Source organism: Saccopteryx bilineata, chromosome 4 (assembly GCF_036850765.1).
Source record: "Saccopteryx bilineata isolate mSacBil1 chromosome 4, mSacBil1_pri_phased_curated, whole genome shotgun sequence".
Taxonomy (NCBI): domain Eukaryota; kingdom Metazoa; phylum Chordata; class Mammalia; order Chiroptera; family Emballonuridae; genus Saccopteryx; species Saccopteryx bilineata.
Genome location: NC_089493.1, coordinates 55,052,570 through 55,072,014, shown reverse-complemented (window position 1 = coordinate 55,072,014; position 19,445 = coordinate 55,052,570). Strand labels below are relative to the sequence as shown.

The window sequence follows — 19,445 nt, the reverse complement described above, 5'->3', positions numbered from 1 at the left end:
CCACAGCCTGTGTCAGATTTTGTGCCCTTGCTACCCCTCCCTGGTACCTTGCTTACTCCTCATTCATATATTTTTAAGGCCCACTTATCAAATGATACCTTTCCCCAGTTATTTGTAGTCTAACCCAGTGGTAGTCAGCCTGGTCCCTACAACCCACTAGTGGGCATTCCAGCTCTCATGCTGGGTAGTAGTGGAGCAACCAAAGTATAAGTAAAAAGATAGATTTAACTATAGTATGTTGTTTTATAAAGATTTATTCTGCCAAACTTAGCAAAAATCTGACATAAAATACTTGGTAAGTAATTATTATTATATGCTTAAACTTGCTGTAACTCTGCTTTATAAATTTTATAAAGTAAAGTTACTTCTCTACTTTATAAATCACCATTACTGTGGAACCAGTGAGCAGTTAGAAAATTTTACTAACAGAGATACAAAAGTGGGCAATAGGTATAAAAAGGTTGACTACCCCTGGTCTAACCCATTACTTTATTTTATTTTTGTAATAGCATGTAGACTGCCTAAAAGTGTCTTATTTTTTTTTCTTTTCTTTCTTTTTAAAAATATTTATTCATTGACTTCAGTGAGAGAGGAAGGGAGAGAGGTAGGAACATCAATCTGCTCCTGCATGTGCCCTGACTGGGAATCAAACCAGCAACCTCCATGCTTCAGGATAATGCTCCAACCAATGGAGCTATCCAGCCAGGGCATATTGTTTTCTTATTTTTCAGTGTTTCTCTTCTAGAGAAGAGAAGTTGGTCCTTTTCTCTTCTTCACTGATTGCTACTGTCCCATTGCCCAGCCTTCTATTGAATAGTCTTAACATAGCAAACCAAAACAGGATACATCTTAACTTCAAATATATAATGTTATTTATTAAGATTTGATAAAGACCTAAGTTGTGGGCCCTGGCAGTAGGCTCAGTGTAGAGTGTGTCAGCCCAATGTATAGACATTCCGCGTTCGATCCCCAGTTACACATGAGAAGTGCCCATCTCCTTCTCTTCCCCCCTCTCTCTCTTCCCCTCTTGCAGCCAGTGGCTGCCTCATGCACTGAGGATAGCTCGATTACAGCAGCTGCAGGCTGCCCCCAGTCAGGACACATGTGGGAGTCTATCTCACTATCTCCTCTCCTTTTACTTAAAAAAAAAGAAAAGAAAAGAAAAACCTTGGGCTTGCCTGGTCAAGGCACCTATGAGAACTACTAGGAGTTGATGCTTCCTGATCCTCCCCACCATCTCTCTCTCTCCCCCTGCTCTTCTTTCTTCTCTCTCTAAAATCAATAAATAAAATCTTAAAAAAAAAAAGACCTAAGTTCTGTATTCTCACTCCCTTTTTATAATGCTGAATGGATTCTCTCATAATAGTTTTCACTTCTGACTCTTTTTGAGTGCATCCTAGAGAGAAACTTGTTCGACCAAGGCCTTCTATCCAAAAACCTATTGTAGACAACGGATCGAGTGTTAACATTATGTTCTCTCTCCTCTGAGTAGTAGGAACCAAATGTTTTGTGTGGGTATTGTAAGAATGAAAGTTGTTTGGTTATTTTTCAGTGCAGGCTAGTTTGTGCCGTTATGTTACATTAAGAACTATAGTTGTGTTTAAGTTTCAGTGAGGTAAGGGTGTACCTCCTGCTTGTGCCCTGTGAATATTTTGATACTATTTTTAATATTATATCATTTTTTAAAATAAGTAAATTTTTATTAATTTTAATGGGGTGACATCAATAAATCAGGGTACATATATTCAAAGAAAACATGTCCAGGTTATCTTGTCATTCAATTATGTTTCATACCCATCACCCAAAGTCAGATTGTCCTCTGTCACCTTCTATCTAGTTTTCTTTGTGCCCCTCCCCCTCCCCCTCTCCCTCCTTCCCCCCACTTACCACCACACTCTTGTCCATGTCTCTTGGTCTCGTTTTTATGTCACACCAATGTATGGAATCATGCAGTTCTTGTTTTTTTCTGATTTATTTATTTCACTCCGTATAATGTTATCAAGATCCCACCATTTTGTTGTAAATGATCCGATGTCATCATTTCTTATGGCTGAGTAGTATACCATAGTGTATATGTGCCACATCTTCTTTATCCAGCCTTCTATTTTTTTTTACAGTGATTAAGGCCTTTAAGCAAACTCTTGGCCAATACAGCAAGAATCCGTAAAAGAGTAGTGTTCTTAACGTGTTCACCAAGTCCAAGTTGGCACCAACACCATTCCAAATCCCTGCAAATGCAACCCAACCCCAGTTCAGTCCGTTAGGAGCTGTCACAAGGAGCAGGAGTCCAGGGAAAGTCCACATCCAGGAAAAGTCCGCATGGCACTGGAATTGTTGTCACCATTCTATACTTTGCAGCTCATGTCCAAGTCCCAATGACCGCTGCTTCTAGCTGGTAATGATTCAAGTAGACTGGAAAAGCCATCTGCAGCATGTGTGGAGATGGAGCTTCTGTTCCCCTCTGCCTGGAGAGATGAGACCAGGTTGCTTTTCCCTGGAGCTCTGAGACTGTGGCATGGTAAAGAAAACCTTGGGATACACTAAGCTGGGTGGCAAAGGTAAATTCATAATAGAAGTTAGCAAAAGGGGGAAAGAGAGCTCTAAATTAGGAGTAGGTCCCAGCCTGAAATATGAGTGGGGCATTGAGTAGGAGGAATAAAGGAAACACTATATATTAAACAAAACAGCAGAAAATAGGACTATCAACACCCACAACAGAGATCTTCGAGGGAAGAATAAGAAACCTGACTATTCAGGCAAGACATAGTTAAGTGGCTCTTGTTCAAGTGAGATCAGTTTACCTGCCTCTTGGAAGAAATACCCTAGGCTCTTCCACAGTCCACAGTGTCGTAGATGGGGCCGACGGCCCTGGGCACCTTCAGCCTTCAGTGGCAAACCCCAGCTTTCTGGGCAAGGTTAGGTCATAGGTGGCTGGAGCAGGGCTGGAAGACACTGAAACCCTCCCTTAGAGGAGAGAGGAGGAAGCCTACCTTCCAGTGTCCCTTTTTCCTCACAGCAAAGGCATGTAAGCCTAGCAGACTTTAGCTCAATGACCTTCCTAATCACTATTGAAGCAGGACCCAGATGGAATCCTATGAGACCCCTTTGGGGTTTTGGAGCCTTTAAGGGTGTATCCTAAAAGCTAGTAGTTCACCTGATCTCTATTGGGCTTTTTCTGCCTCTTGGTAACTTAAAAGCCATGCTCAGAAGATCTCCCTGAGGGGTTTGAGGATCCCCATTCGCCTATATAAACCTTTTCTGTATATCTGGAGCTGTTTGGAAAAAGACGAAACAGTGTTATTAGCTGGATCAAATAAAAGAAGGTAGAAGTTTGCAGGAGAAAAAGATTTGGCGTCTCCTGTTCATCAGCATTCAAAGGAAATTTAAAATTTTTTAAGTAAAAAGCATGATATGGTGGACCCATAGGAGTTCCAGGATATGACTCCCCCCTTTTAAATTTTTTTAAATTGTCCTTAAAATATGTATATTTGCTGGGTACACTTTAATAATACCTCAACTTTAACGATTGTAAGAAATACCCATAATTCGAAAGGTTTGACAAAATACAATAAATGCTTTTGCTATATATGCAGGAGCATTGTCAGTTTAACCAGTTTAGGAAATCCAATAGTAGAAAAATGCATACAATATTATATCATTTAACATCTGAATTATCTATTCTTTTTAAAAGTTATTTATTGATTTTTTTAGAGAGAAAGAGAGAGACAGAAACATCTATCAGTTCCTATGTGTGCCCTGACCGGGAACCAAACCTGCAACCTTGGTTTATCTAACCAACCAAGCTATCCGGCTAGTATGAATTATCTATCTTTTTGAGTTTTCCAAATCTCCAAACTTCTTGCAAACTCCTGAAAATAAATCTCAGATCCTAGTATAAAACCTAAAATTTCAGTTTAATTTTTTTTCATTCTCCAGGTTTCGCTTTTCATTCTTCTAAGTATAGTCTGTTTTTCATTTTGGCATAGTACCGAGTATATTGATGAATGTTGATTGCTAAATAAATGTAAAAATTCTGTTCCCTGAAAGTAGTTGTAATTAGTAATAATAGCTATCATTTATTTTGAGTGCCTTCAAAGTAGTCTGTGCTAGGCAGCAATTTATCTTGATAAATCTCACAACAACCTTGACAAGTAGTTGCTAACTATTCACATTTTACATTTGAAGAAACCTTGGCTTAGAAACCTTTACTTCCCCAAGATCACACAATTGGAAAGGATCAGAAGTTGATTTATCACCTAGGTCTGTGTGTAACTTCAAAGCTGATCATCTTACCACAATGCTTGGCTGCCTATATTATTTAATTTGATTGAGGTACTAATATTACACCCACACCAGGCACACATGTTACTAATAATTTCTCTATATCACAGCCACACACATTCTTGGAGTTCCTGGCTGAAATAACTACATAATTCTATTCAATTTCTCAAATTTAACTAATGGTGCTAGACAAATAGAAAGGGTGTTTTTAGTCTTCATTTATTTGCATTGATCTTATGATCATCATAATTAAACAATAACCCGAGTTTATGGTTCAGAAGCAGAAGCCAGCAAAAAAATTAATTTTAGCAGCAGCTTCCTGTGTGTGTGTATTGAGGAGGTTAGGGGTATTTGCTTAGAAGGAGAGGGAAACTAGTTACTATACTATGCAAAGAGGTGAGGTCACTTCTGAGGTCTCACTGTCTAATTGTGAGGGGGAAGGATGACCTATACTTCTAAAAAGGATTAAGCACAACATAATCAAATGTCAAAATAACCTGGAAATGTTTTCTCTGAACATATGTTCCCTGATTTATCAATGTCACCCCATTAAAATTAATTTAAAAAATTTTAAAAAGGGATTAAGGAGATAACTACACCAAACAGTATATAAACCAGATCAATGATATTCACAATAATTGCCTCAATGGCTCAGAGAAGAGAGCTGTTTGTTGTAGTCTAGAAAGCTGCTTGTTGTGAAAATCACTACAGCACAAGATAATCACATAAGAGGAGCTGTTAAGTACTATATATTAAGTGTTGTTTCACGGTTTCTCTGGTCAAAGTTGGGGATGATATAAGGGAGAGGTTAATATTAATATTTAGAGGTTGAACAAACAGTGAAGGTTTATTCTGACTTTACTTTTTACAACGCCTGAAATAAAAAGCATTTTGTTTTATATTGTTTTCAGGCATAATGGTATCCATCCTTAATTAGAATGAACTCTTCACTGATATTTTGTCATATTCACAAGGGAAACCAGGGTCTGTATGTTTTGTTGTGGAGCAAGTGAAGAGAAGTTATACCCATTTCACTGTGGCTTCAATCTGTATGATCTGAGTTTAATTAAACCAGTTGTATGTTAGAGTATGCCAAACTTAGCCACTTCCGTTCAGTCCACTTGGATCACAGTGAATGATGGCATTGTCACTGATCCATTGCTGTGCATATTGCTCACTAAACATATTCTCTTATACAGTAATCGTTTCTTAATTTTTGTAAGTGCTTATCTCTTTACTAGGACAAAGTATGTACTTAATATATAAAACTGCTCCATGGTTGACATTTAATGTTTGCTTAGGCTACTAGGAATGCCCACTACGTTACATAAACATTTTAGTAAATGAATTTAATAGCTTTAATTTTAGAAGCATTGAGTGCAGAATGGAAAACTAGCAAAATTAAGTTTGACAAAGGCATTTTAAGTCACTGCTATGGTGACTCTGATCATCTCTTGAGAGAACCATGATAGAATAAGCATTCTTAATATTGAGCTAAGTTTCTTTTTTTGTGTGCCTTGAAATTCACCATGAGTTTTGGTTAAAGTAAGGAGGACAGTAAGTATGCACTTGAACACTGATCTATACATTTATACAGGCACTTTTCTATTGATACTTTAAATGAGTGTCCTGGACTAGACGTGGAGAAAGAAGTAAGCATAGCCAGTCAATGGTTGACATTTGAACTTTCTGAAAAGTGGACTTTGTTTTATAGGAACTTCAGACAAAATTTTGAAGGTAGGTACTTCAAAATATGTATGTATGAAATATATATCAGAAAAGAAAAAGAAATATACATTAGAGTTGTTGACCATGGTGTGCTTTGAAGAGATTGCTTAAAGCCAGAAATTCTAACCATTTCTTGAAAGGCCAGTTAGCTAAACATATTTTACTAGGGTTAATTTATTTAGTTGACTCACAGCTTAGAATTAAATATGAATAAAGGAACAGATGCAAAAGAGATGGGGAAAGGTTTAGTTTTGGAGGGTCCTGAACTGTCTGGAGGAGGGAGTGATTGAGACAGTGTTGCCTACTTCCCAGTTTTACCTTGGGTGACCCTAAATACAGTTCACTAATTCTGAGCTGCTTTAGAGAGCTAGTGGAAAGAGATTGTATTACAGCCTAGTTGTGTTACTCAGTTCAGCTAGAGGCCACCATCCTCTTCCAGGTCATGGGTAGTATCTCTTAGTGTCATTCCAAGGTGAGGACTATTTCATGGCAGGCAGCCTGAAGCTGCTGATAGTGCAGAGGCCTTTAGTGTTAAGCTTTGGGAAATCTGATTCCCAGAAAGAGTGAAACATCATGAACTAGAGTGTGCAAGTTTCACCTGTTCTGCAGTTATATCGAAATGAACTAAAAAAGGATCTGGCTAAGAAGAATTAAGAGGCCTGACCTGTGGTGGCACAGTGGATAAAGTGTCAACCTGGAACACTGAGGCTGCCGGTTCAAAACGGCTTGCCTGGTTAAGACACATATGGGAGTTCATGCTTTCTGCTCCTTCCCCCTTCTCTCTCTCCTTCTCTTTAAAAAAAAACCCCCAAAAATCCAAAAAAACAAATAAATAAAGAAGAATTGAGAGAAAATATTTATAAATAGATTTTAAATATTTACAATTTTTTTTTTAATTCAGTGAAAGGAGAGGAGGCAGAGACCCACTCCCGCAAGTGCCCACACTGGGATCCACCTGGCAAGCCCACTAGGGGGCGATTGATGCTCTGCCCATCTGGAGCATTGCTCTGTTGCTCAGCAACCAAGCTCTTTCTTAGCATCTGAGGTGGAGGCCATGTAGTCTTCCTCAGGGCCCATGGCCAACTTGCTCCAATCGTGTCATGGCTGCAGGAGGGGTAGAGTGGGGGTGAGGGGTGGAAAAGCAGATGGGTGCTTCTCCTCTGTGCGTTGACTAGGAATTGAACCTGGGACATCCACACACTGAGCTGACACTCTACCACTGAGCCAACCAGTAGGACCTACAAAATATTTTTAAAGCATTCTTACTTTATATTTTTAATTGAGATAGCATGAACTGGCATCTTTAAAAGTTTGGCAAAAACATTACCAAGTCAGCTTTTCAGGTATAATGGACTAACTGTATAGTAGCAAGATATTTTCCCTCCCTCAGCCTTTTTTTCTGAAACTTTAAATATACACAAAAGTTAAGAGAAGTGAAATGATCACCTACCACCTAGATTTGATCATTGTTAAAGTTTTGCTATGTTCTATATATGTGTAGTTTATTTATTAGTTTGTGGAACAATTTATAAGTTTGTGGAACAATTTAGAAGTTTGAAACATGATGTTTCTCTCCTAAATACTTCAACATCTATCTCCAAAAACTTAAACATTTTGCTTATATAACCAAATTACCATTATTGTGCTACACTATAATTTCTTAAAATATTTTTAATTTTTATTTATTTATTTATTCATTTTAGAGGAGAGACAGAGAGAGAGAGAGAGAAAGAGAGAGAGAGAGAAGGGAGGGAGGAGCAGGAAGCATCAACTCCCATAGCTACACTATAATTTCTTAATACCATGTAATTCATGTGTAGCAAGATATTTACCAATTATTTAAGTTTGTTTTTCCTCACTATAGTAACTCGTCTTCCTCCAGGGCCTTAGTTTTCATTATCACTTTGCCATGGACCTGATGCCCAGCAGCAATTGATGAAATTGTTTGAATATTCATATGGTTTTAAATTTGTGAACTTCTAAAGCAGTGGTTCCCAACCCCTGGGCCACGGACCCTTAGTGGTCCGTGGGCCATTTGGTACCGGTCCGCAGAAAAAGAATAAATAACTTACATTATTTTCATTTTATTTATATTTAAGTCTGAACAATGTTTTATTTTTTTTAAATGACCAGATTCTCTTTGTTACATTCGTCTAAGACTCACTCTTGACGCTTGTCTTGGTCACGTGGTACATTTATCCATCCCACCCTAAAGGCCAGTCCGTGGCCCAAAAAAGGTTGGGGACCACTGCTCTAGAGTAATGGTTCTCAATTTGGATGCACATTAGAATAATTTGGGTAGTGTTTAAAACTCCTAATCTTGCCTGACCTGTGGTGGCGCAGTGGATGGAGTATTGACCTGGAATGCTGAGGTCACAGGTTCACGTCCCAGACTTGCCTGGTCAAGGTATATATGGGAGTTGATGCTTCATGCTCTTCTCTCCCTTCTCTCTCTTTCTCTCCCCTCTCTCAAATGAATAAATAAAATCTTTTTTAAAAAATAGATAAACAAACAAACAAATAAATAAATAAAAATCCTAATCTATTTCTCAGCACCTAAATCAGAATTTCTGGGGGTGGGGGACTCAAGCATTAATGCTTTTAAATTTCCCAGGAGAGTCTAGTGCATGTCCAAGATTGAGAATCACAGTGGTAGATTCAAGTAATCTTCACTGAGAGTGTTTACAAGTGTTTGGAAGACCAGTTGACATCTTTCTGACCAGAAAAGAGCAAAGGTGTTTAAGCTTTTTCCTTTTCTTTCAATAAACATTTACTAAACATCTGCAATGTTTAAAGCAGGGGTCTCAAACTCAACTCAGCATGTGGGCTGCAGAGCAAGATCACAGCTGTTCAGCGGGCCGCACTAGGTCTACAAAAGGCAACTGTTACGCAACACTTTTCTCACTGCAGTTGAAAACAAAAAAAAAATCAGTACAACAAGCACAATCGTACATGCAGTTTACTCAGTGTCACAAAAACGACCAGAAACTGTAGTTCGCATCACAACTGCTGTTAACTAAGCTAATATCTAGCTAGGATGCTAGAGAAATGAAAAATACAAGTAGGCCCCTAGGCTTACTTAATTTTATCCAAAATAGTTTGAACTTCGTGGATTAGTCTGCGGGCCGCACAAAATTATTCAGCAGGCCGCGTGTGGCCCGCGGGCCGCGAGTTTGAGACCCCTGGTTTAAAGCATCAAGTTAAATTCCATTCATAATGATGAATAAGATCGGTTAACTGTGGTGGCCTGGAAAAGATAGTAGACTTGGGGTTGAGACTTCTATGGAATTAAATTATAGCTTTGCCAGGAACATGTTGTATGACTTTAGCTAAGTCCTGAACCTCTATGAGGGTTTACTATGACCCAGTTCTTCTTTCTGATGTTACCTCTACCACTCTTACCACCTCTCTTGATGCTTCAGCCACTCTGACCTTCTTTCTGTTCCTCAAACATATGATACGATGTATTTCTTCCTATTCTAGGATCTTTTTACTAGCTTTCTTCCCCCACCCATACCTCCCACCCTAGCTTGGAACACTGGCCCTTGCTAGTCATTTAGGTTTCAATTTAAATGGCACCACCTCAGTAAGACTTCCCCTAAAGTAACCTCCCAGATAGTTCATATCATATATCATATCATATCATCATGTTTATTTTCATTTTGGCACTTATTCCTTCTTGATATTTTCTTGTTTGTTATGGTCCCTGCCCCTTCTGCAATGTAAGAACACCGAGAGAGCCAGGACCTCATCTGTTTTGTTTTCTGTATTCTCAATAACTGTAGAAAATGCCTGAGATATGGAGAATGCCTAATAAATATTTGTTGAATAAATAAATAAGTAAAGTGGTGACTGTAATTGTGACAAGCTTCTGAGACAATCTCCTATCAATCCCCACATGGCCCTTCCTCAAGGAGCATCTTTTCTTATAAATGCTAAAAGCTTAGCAAATTTAAGCAGCTGGAAGGTACTTCTGCTGAATGTGTAACAAAGTGTTGGCTCTGTTATTTCAGTAGTCTTCTCCCCAGACTGAGGTTATAAAGTTCCTTTTTGTTCTCATAGTTAGTCTCCTTGTGAAAAAGCATCAACAATAATTATGCTATCTTAATACTTCTCTTTCTGAACAGGAATTTGTTAGGTAATGCTAGAAAAATACAATGGCTGATAAGCCATTCTTTCATTGTGAATCACTGTCAATCAAGAAGGAGGTAGCATTCATCAGTTAATTTTCTGTGTTATCCTTTTCAGGCAAAAAGGAAATGCAGTAAATGTACACGGAATGTTCTTAAATTTTCTTCTGGGTGTAATCTTTTAAGCTTTAATATTTTTTGTTTGTTTGTTTAATTTATTTATTCATTTTTTAGAGAGGAGAGGGAGAGACAGAGAAAGAAGAGAGAGGAGAGACAGAGAGAGAGAAGGGGGGGAGGAGCTAGAAGCATCACCTCCCATATGTGCCTTGACCAGCCAAGCCCAGGGTTTCGAACCGGCGACCTCAGCATTTCCAGGTCGACGCTTTATCCACTGCGCCACCACAGGTCAGGCAAGCTTTAATATTGAAATATGTACCAGCCGTTTAATGATTAGAACACATCTCACATCATTTCTGTGAAATAAGAACTATTTCTTACTCCCATTTTATACATGAGCATAGTGAGTTTTAAGAAGCTAAGAAAAAACTTTTCCTGGGTGGTGATTTGTTTAATCAGGATTAAAATCTAGGTCAGTCTGACTTTATATTCCACAGTTTTAACCACACTACCTCCTATTATATTCTTTTCTCTCCTTTATCATTTAAATATTTCTAGAAAAGGCATTTGAAATGACTCAGGGTAAATTTATGTCTCAAAGCAACAGATAACAGGATAATACCAGTAGTTCCCAATGGGCTTGCTCAGAAGCCATGTGCTAATCAATCTTAAAGAATAGTAGCATCACCATTTGTTAATGTTCGTTAATGCATGAGTCTGGAAAGTGGAACCAAAATTCTGGACTTCTACTTTTCTTTAAGCCTTCTGATTAATTCTTTTAATTAAAAAAATTTAATTGGTTACTGAGAGAGAGAAGCATCAATTCGTTCCACTTAGTTGTTCCTTTTAGTTGCGCACTTATTGGTTGATTCTCATGTGTAGCCTGGCCAGGGACTGAACCTGTGACCTTGGCGTGCACCAGGGCCTGATTATTATATTTTTATATCTATGGTGTTAAATGCATGGATTCTAGGCTATCTCTAGCAGGGGATCCAAAAGGACACATTTGTGTTTAATCTTATTTTTTTTTAGATTTTTATTTATTTTTTTAGAGAGAGAGGAGAGAGAGAAGGGGGGAGGAGCAGGAAGTATCAACTCCCATATGTACCTTGACCAGGCAAGCCCAGGATTTCAAACCAGTGACCTCAGTGTTCCAGGTTGACACAGTATCCACTGTGCCACCACAGGTCAGGCTAATCCTAATTATTTTTGAGATATACTAATGTTATTAAAATGAGATAGCTCCTTGTATTTCCATGTTACATTTTGTGGGACAAGTCAAATTAGCTCAGATTTGTATAAAATCATCAAACTTTGTTAATAAGGTTAGTTTAACATAAGGAAAGCATTTATTTATTTATTTATTTATTTATAGACAGGGAGAGAGAGAGAGAGAGAGCGAGAAGGAGGAGAGAGATGAAAAGCATCAGTTTGGCTTGACCTGTGGTAGCGCAGTGGATAAAGCATCCACCTGGAACGTTGAGGTCTCTGGTTTGAAACCCTGGACTTGCCTGGTCAGGGCACATATGGGAGTTGATGCTTCCTGCTCCTCCTCTTCTAAAATGAATAAATAAAATCTGGAAGAAAGGAAGGGAGGGGGGGAGAGGGGAAGGAAGGAAGGGAAGGAAGGGAGGGAGGTAGGCAGGAAGGAAGGAAGGGAGGGAGGAAGGAACTCGTAGTTGTTCCACTTTAGTTATTCATTGATTGCTTCTCTTGTGGTACCTTAACCTTGGGCTCAAGCCAGTAACTTTGGGATCATGTTGATGATTCTGCACTCAAGCCAGCGACCTTGGGGTTTCTAATCAGGGACCACTGTGTTCCAGATCAATGCTCTATCCACTGCGCCACCTCCAGTCAGGCAAGGAAAGCAGTCTTATGCAACACAATCAGGATGGTTGTTTTCCATATATCATCCTGCAACTTGTGTGTGGCCTGCACTGGTATTCAATTTGTTTTTTAAATGTAGCTGTATTTAAGGCAAAATGTGTGTATTTATGGTTTTGAGTAGGACAGCCCAACTGAAACATGCTTTCTTATTGGAAAAAGTAAAATTTAAGAAGAAATGATCCTACCCTGACTCCATTGGTTAGAGTATCATCCGATGATGTATCAAAGCTGCAGGTTCAGTTCCCAGTCAAGGACACATGTAAGAATCAACCAATGAAGCCTGACCAGGCAGTGGTGCAGTGGATAGAGCGTCGGACTGGGATGTGGAGGACCCAGGTTCGAGACCTCGAGGTCGCCGGCTTGAGCAAAGTCTCATCTGGTTTGAGCAAAGCTCACCAGCTTGGACCCAAAGTCGCTGGCTTGAGCAAGGAGTTACTCAGTCTACTGTAGCCCCACGGTCAAGGCACATATGAGAAAGCAGTCAATGAATAACTAAGGTGTCGCAACGAAAAACTGATGATTGATGCTTCTCATCTCTTTCTGTTCTTGTCTGTCTGTTCCTAGCTATCCCTCTCTCTGTCTCTAAAAAAACACACACACAAAAAAAACCAACCAATGAATACATAAATAACATAAGTGGAATAACAAATCTATGTTTCTCTTTCTCTTTTTCTCTGTCTCTCTTTCCTTTCCTCTCCCTCTAAAATCAATAAATTTAAAAAAAAATTTTTTTTTAAAGAAGTGTCCCTCGCTGGTTGCTCAGTTGGTTATAGCATTGTCCTGAAATGACAAGGTTGCAGGTTTGATTCCCGGTCAGGGCACACACGGGAAGCAACCAATGAATGCACGACTGATTAGAACAACAAATGAGTGCTTCCCTTTCCCCTTCCCTCTCTCTCCGCTCCTCTCTCTATGTCTCTAAAAATCAATCAATAAATCAAAATTAAGCCCTGGATGGATAGCTCAGTTGGTTGGCGTGTCATCCTAAAGCACAAAAGTTGCCAGTTCAATCCCCGGTCAGGGCATATACAGGAAAAGCTCAATGTTCCTGTCTCTCTGTCTCTTTCTCCCTGCCTCTCTCTATTTGAAAAAAAAGAAGAAAAAGAAGAAATGATTCTTGTGCTAATAACATTAGTTCCCCTTCAACATCAAATTAAATTTGTCTTCATCATGATGCTGACGTTGCATTCAAATTTTCTAATTCTGAATGTAAAAGTCATTTGTCGCTTTATTCCTACAAACATTTATTAGTGCCTATCACTGTCCTAGGCACTGCGTGTCTTGCAATACTTCAGATGCTTAAATTTAACCATAGGGCCCTTTGTCAGAGGTTTCTAAACTTTCTTGGTTGTCAGTATTCTTAGTCTTTCAGTCATTTTTTTACAACATGCATAGATCAAAAGACAGATCTAATGGTTCTACTTATTAATATTAGGACTAAATAACTTAAGTATTTATGTTCTAACAACATAAGCATCACTTGTAAAAAGAATACCCAAAATTAAAAGAAAAGTCATTTTATTCCATTCTTAAACAACTACAGTTACTAATTTGATGGGTGCACTTGTTGGGAATTTCACAAGTTTTTTGGGTTTTTTTTTGTATTTTTCTGAAGTGAAAATCAGGGAGGCAGAGAGACAGACTCCTGCATGTGCCTGACCGGGATCCACCTGGCATGCCCACTAGGGGGCGATGCTTTGCCCATCTGGGGCATTGCTCCATTGCAACTAGAGCCATTCTAGCACCTGAGGTGGAGGCCATGGAGCCATCCTCAGCACCCGGGCCAACTTTGCTCCAGTGGAGCCTTGGCTGCGGGAGGGGAAGAGAGAGATAAAGAGAAAGGAGATGGGGAAGGGTGGTGGAGAAGCAGATGGGTGCTTCTCCCGTGTTCCCTGGCTGGGAATTGAACCACACTGGGCCAGCACTCTTAACACTGAGCCAACTGGCAAGGTCCTGTACAAATTCTTAATCTTTGGAATCACCTTAGACCACCACCCTCATTTCCCATCGCACACTAATGTTCGCATACTTGCTTTTTATCACAACTGTTGAAAACCTAGTTTTGCAAAAGATACGATATCATTAGCATGATCTAATATTGAAACTGTGAACTATTTGTGTGGTGATTTTGTTGTAGTTTGTATTGTTTCTTACAGATGTTGAGTATTACTGTGTTTCCTTCAAAAATTTAAAACATTTATAAGTACTTTTCTGAGTTTGCTCTGCTGCCCCAGGGCACCTCACATACAATTGGTAAACATAGCCCTTTGCACACACACAAAAATAGTCCAAATATAACTAATTTTATTTTGTGCTGCTTCGCTGCTGAAAATTTTTACTCTAGTTGCCCCCTACCCTTCATACAGTAAATATTTGCCTTTGTTTATGCATAACACACTTGTTTCTACCTCTGATTTATGCCATTCTTTCCACCTCACACTCACCTTCTTCCTCAATCACCTTTCCCCCCTTCTTTTCTTCCAAACTATATTTCTACCCTCCTCAACTCTACTTTAAGATCTACCTCTTTAGACTCTGGCTACCACTCTGTTGCCATTTTTTATATTGTACATGGTAAACTGGGAGAAAAAAAGGGTTCACCCAAGAGATAGCCACATCCTAATCCCTGGCACCTGTTAATGTTGACCTGTATGGAAAAAGTGCCTTTGCAGTTGTGATTAAGGATTTTAAGAAGAGAAGATTATCCTTGATTATTAGATGGGCTCTAAATGCAATCACATGTATGTAACCTTATAAGAAAGAGGGAGAGAAGAGAAGATGGGAGGGGAAGGGAGGAGAGAAGGTGATGTGAAGATGGAACAGAGAGAGATTTGAAGATGCTGGCCTTGAAGATTAGAGTAATAATAGAGTAATGTAACCACAACCCAAGGAATGCTGGCAACCACCAGACACTGGAAGCGTCAAGGAACGGATTCTCTCCTACAGCTTCCAGAAGGAACCTGACCCTGCTGACACTTACTTCACCGCAGTGAAACTGATTGTGGCCTCTGGCCTTCCTAGCTGTGAGGATAAAATTTATGATGTTTTAAGCCAATATATTTTGGTAGTTTGTCAGAGCAGCCACAGGAAACTAACATACGATTGGTAAACATAGCCCTTTGCACACACAAAAAAATAGTCCAAATATAACTAATTTTATTTTCACCTTCTAGATTAGTTAGCATTTTTGTATATAGTATACCTGGAATATTTCTTTATAGAGCCAAACTCTTAAGAGGTTCACTACTATGCTGACAAAAGTTCTCTTTAATCAGATTGACCTGTCTCAAAAAGTAAACATATCTAATTGGCTAATTCATTTATTAATTTACATATTTGTTCATCCAAGAAATTTTTGAGAATTTTCTATATGCCAAGCAATGCACCTGATGTCATTTTCATGACATCAGGTAAATAGTTTCCAAAAATGATATCCACTCATAAGTTAATTGTTGTACTTATTTGTTGTAAATTATAATTAAGCCTCAGTAGTTAATAATTTAAACTGTTACTTTCTGTCTTTTAACCCTTGTATTTCAAACTTAGAGCAAGCTGATCTTGCTAGAGTTTGTTTAGAAGGAAAATCATATTGCCAATTCTAAACTGCTATATTGTTCTGTTCTGTATTTGGCCTGAAATCCTAGATCATTAATAATGAAAGGCACTTAGAAATAATTAGCCTAACCCTCTTTTTAGAGTTCTAAAGAAGAAAAGGGAAGCCCTGGCTGGAAGACCTCATTTGGTTAGAGCATTGTCCCAAAGTACAGAGGTTGCCAGTTCTATCCCTGGTCAGAGCACATACAGGAACAGATGTTTCTCTCTCTCTCTCTCACTAAAATCAATTAAAAATGAAAAATAAAGAGGAAAAGTGATTTGCCTGGAGTCATAACAATAATGGCAGAACTAGATATCCCACTTTCTCCTTTTTTCCACGACGCACAGAATCAAGTTTACTGTTAGTCTTAGTTTTTCTTCTGAACTTTGAGCTAGTGTTAAAAGCCCCAGACTTTCCAAAATTGAAAGTTTGTTTTGGACTGTATTTATCTATTTCTTGGTTTTATCCCTATTAGAATTACAGTGTTAGAACAGATTGAGAAGAGACCTCTATAATGAACAAGTTTACTTCCCTTATTTTGCAAATGGCCACTTTGAACTGCTGGTTCCATGGGGTAATGGCAAAATTGCTGGATTGGGAGAGAACAGATTTAGAGTCTAGTTCCAGGGTCTATAATGAACTAATTGTAAGTAACTGGACAAGTCAGCAAATAACTTCTTCTCTCTGAATGTGATTTTATTCATAAGTAAGATGAGAGATTAATCTGGATAACCTCTAATATGAGGTGAGTCAGTGAATCCAGGGATTTTGACCTCCAGTTCCACACTACCTTACTACTTGTCTTCTAGAGACTTAGAAGGATGTGATCCATAAGGACAGTCTTATGTCTTTTTATTTTTCTAAAATTCATGCCACTGCCAAGAATGAGAGGTCACTTTGCAGAGTGAGTGCTGAGGATACATACATTGCTTCTATAAACTATTAATCCTGGAAGGGAAATAAGAAACTTTTTGACATTGGTCCTTTAGTGGAGCAGCAAGTTAGGCAAAGCGCTTAGATACTTTAGTAGAATAACTCATAATGCTGCCACGGCTGATGGTGATAATGAGAATGACAGCGAACATTTATTTACTGTGTGCTAAATACGGTGTTAAGTATTTTGCATGAATTAAATAAATGGATTGTAAATGGGTTAATAAATGTAGAACACATAGAATAATGCCTGGCACATGGTAAGAGCTATATAAGTAATAGCTGCTATTGTCATTTTTATTGTTATGTTATTGTGGTGGTGGCGACTGTAGTTAATCTTCACAGGAATCCTATAAGATAGGTAGTATTTTAATCCATTTTGCAGATGGGGAAGCTAAATGCCAGAGGTTAAGCCAAGAGATAGAATAGAATTCAAAACTCCAGTCTTTATTGGTTAGGAATTCCTAGGGAGACTGGGTAGCTTCCCTTAGAGTAGCCAGGGAAGGCCCCTTTGAGGAGTTGACATTTAGGCTGAGATTGAAAAGCTCGCCATACAAAAATGGGGTGGGGTGGGGTTGCCTGGATGAGACTAAGGCAAGTCAAGTGCAAAGGCCTCAACTGCAGAGTAGGTTTGATGAGGCTCTAAACATAGAAGTGTCACCTTCTCAGTGTGTCCTTCCCTGAATTCTCTAAAATTACATACCTATACAAACTCTCTTTTCCTTCTCCCTATTTTATATATTTTCTCCTTAACAGTTATCACCGTCTCATATACTAATTTGATTTGGTTTTGTCTATCTCCTCTACAATGGGATATAAGCTCCATGAGGACAGGGATTATTGTCTGGTTTGTTCGTCACTGTAACTAAGGTTTCTCTTAGGCCATTAGTCTTCTTATTGCAAATTAGAAAAAATCTTCTTTCCAGGAAGTTGCGGGCCCACACCAGGCTGTAGAGCAGGGGTCGGGAACCTATGGCTCATGAGCCAGATGTGGCTCTTTTGATGGCTGCATCTGGCTCGCAGACAAATCTTTAATAAAAATAATAATAACATTAAAAATATAAAACATTCTCATGTATTACAATCCATTCATTTCCTACTGCTCATTTTCATGGTTGCGGATGGCTGGAGCCAATCACAGCTGTCCTCCGGGACAACACCAAATTTTTATTGGATAATGCTTAACGTACATGGGTCGTTGTATTGCTCTCACGGAATTACATTTTAATATATGTGGTGTTCATGGCTCTCTCAGCCAAAAAGTTTCCCGACCCCTGCTGTAGAGTTTAGCCATCAAAGCACAATCTGGATTTCAGGCTCATCCTGCCTCCTCAGCTATAATTGAACCATTATATGACAGTCCTATATGCATCCTTAGTGCCAACGACAGCGCTAGCAAGTAGCAGGCAGGCACTGAATAAATATATATACATATTTGTAGGATGTCGGAATAACTTAGAGTAAAGGAGGGAATGATAATGAGATGAAAAGGTAGGCAAGAAACTAGATCTGGTAGGGACTTCTAAGCTGTTTGAATTTTTTCCCCTAATAGCAGTTAGCTGGAAGTCCCTTGGAATACTTTTCAATAAATCATAATCTTCTGCATTTTTGTGTGTCATCCTTGTGCAGTGGCCATGCTGATCTCCCTATCGTTTCAATTTTAGTATATGTGCTGCCAAAGCAAACACTAATCTGTATTTTTAATAAGCAATGCAAGTAATTCTGTAGTAGGGAAAGGCATAGGCCAGGTTTGTTGAAGTCCAACCTTTAAAGCTTTTGGTCCCTGACCTCAGGGACCTTTCTTCTGCTTTCTTTACCCTTGTCTATTTGGCATTGCATTTTATGTGCATATGTTGTTTTACCATTGCTATCAAGTTCTGTGTGAAGGGCTTTAGGCTAAGCTATATATAAAATAACAATTTTTCTGGTAACCTCAAATACAGATACACCGTAGGGTAGAATTTTAAAATCAGGGTTGTTGCAAAAAACCCAAAACCTCTGGTCCTTGTGACTAAATAATGAGGGGTGGGAGAGTGAGGGCATCCGAACATTATTCTGTTTAGGAACTTCCTGTGTGAATTAGTCAAACCATCTCATTTTTCATCAGTTCCCACTCTCCCCCCAAAACACCAACCTTCACTAATGTAATTTAGGTTTCTCTGTTCACTGAGGAGATAACAGCTGGGATCTTGGCATTAAGTGACTGTTAGAGCTTTTGTTTCTCTTTCATGCTGATGCTTTTTTGGCACCCCTAGCTATATTTGAGAGTTCATTTTCTGAGAGGTTTTTGTTGGCAGTTTTTATCTTATTGCCTTTCTCTTCTGTGATGGGATAAGGATGCAGCTTGAAAAAGGAGGAAACTGCCGAGTTTTATTGATGGAGTTCCTGCCCCACTGTGCCCTAGGCCTAGTACATGCATGCTTCTGATGAATCACTGCTGTTAGTATTTAGTATTTACTGATCCTTATATCCCAGTATTGTGCAAAGCATAGAATCTGCCCAAGGGACTTCATAGCTAAATCACCCACTTGATCTGTTGGCTTTCTCCCTCTTTCATCTTTGTTGGTGGCTACAGGGAGGAAAATGGGAGATAGAAAACTGTAAGCAAGAGGAAATCTAGACTATGTCTCTTTATTGCTGCCTGGGAAGTGGCCTGGGAGTTCAGCTGCAAGGATTTGATGCTGTGTGCAGCTGCCATATATCACCTGCTCTCATTGGGGTGAGGATGAATTATTTCCACATGGTTGCTCAAGTCTCTCTTCACTTTGCCCTGG

The 19,445-nt window shown here is 39.0% G+C and overlaps 1 protein-coding gene and 1 non-coding gene across 4 annotated transcripts in view; one reads left to right on the top strand and one right to left on the bottom strand.

Moving 5' to 3' along the window:
• Nucleotides 1-19,445, top strand: part of ZNF609 (zinc finger protein 609) — a 287,347-nt gene that overhangs the window by 131,719 nt on the left and 136,183 nt on the right. The gene's annotated exons all lie outside the window — the stretch shown is intronic.
• Nucleotides 18,255-18,359, bottom strand: LOC136337000 (U6 spliceosomal RNA). The gene has a single exon (XR_010731725.1). It is a non-coding gene; the product is annotated as a U6 spliceosomal RNA (small nuclear RNA).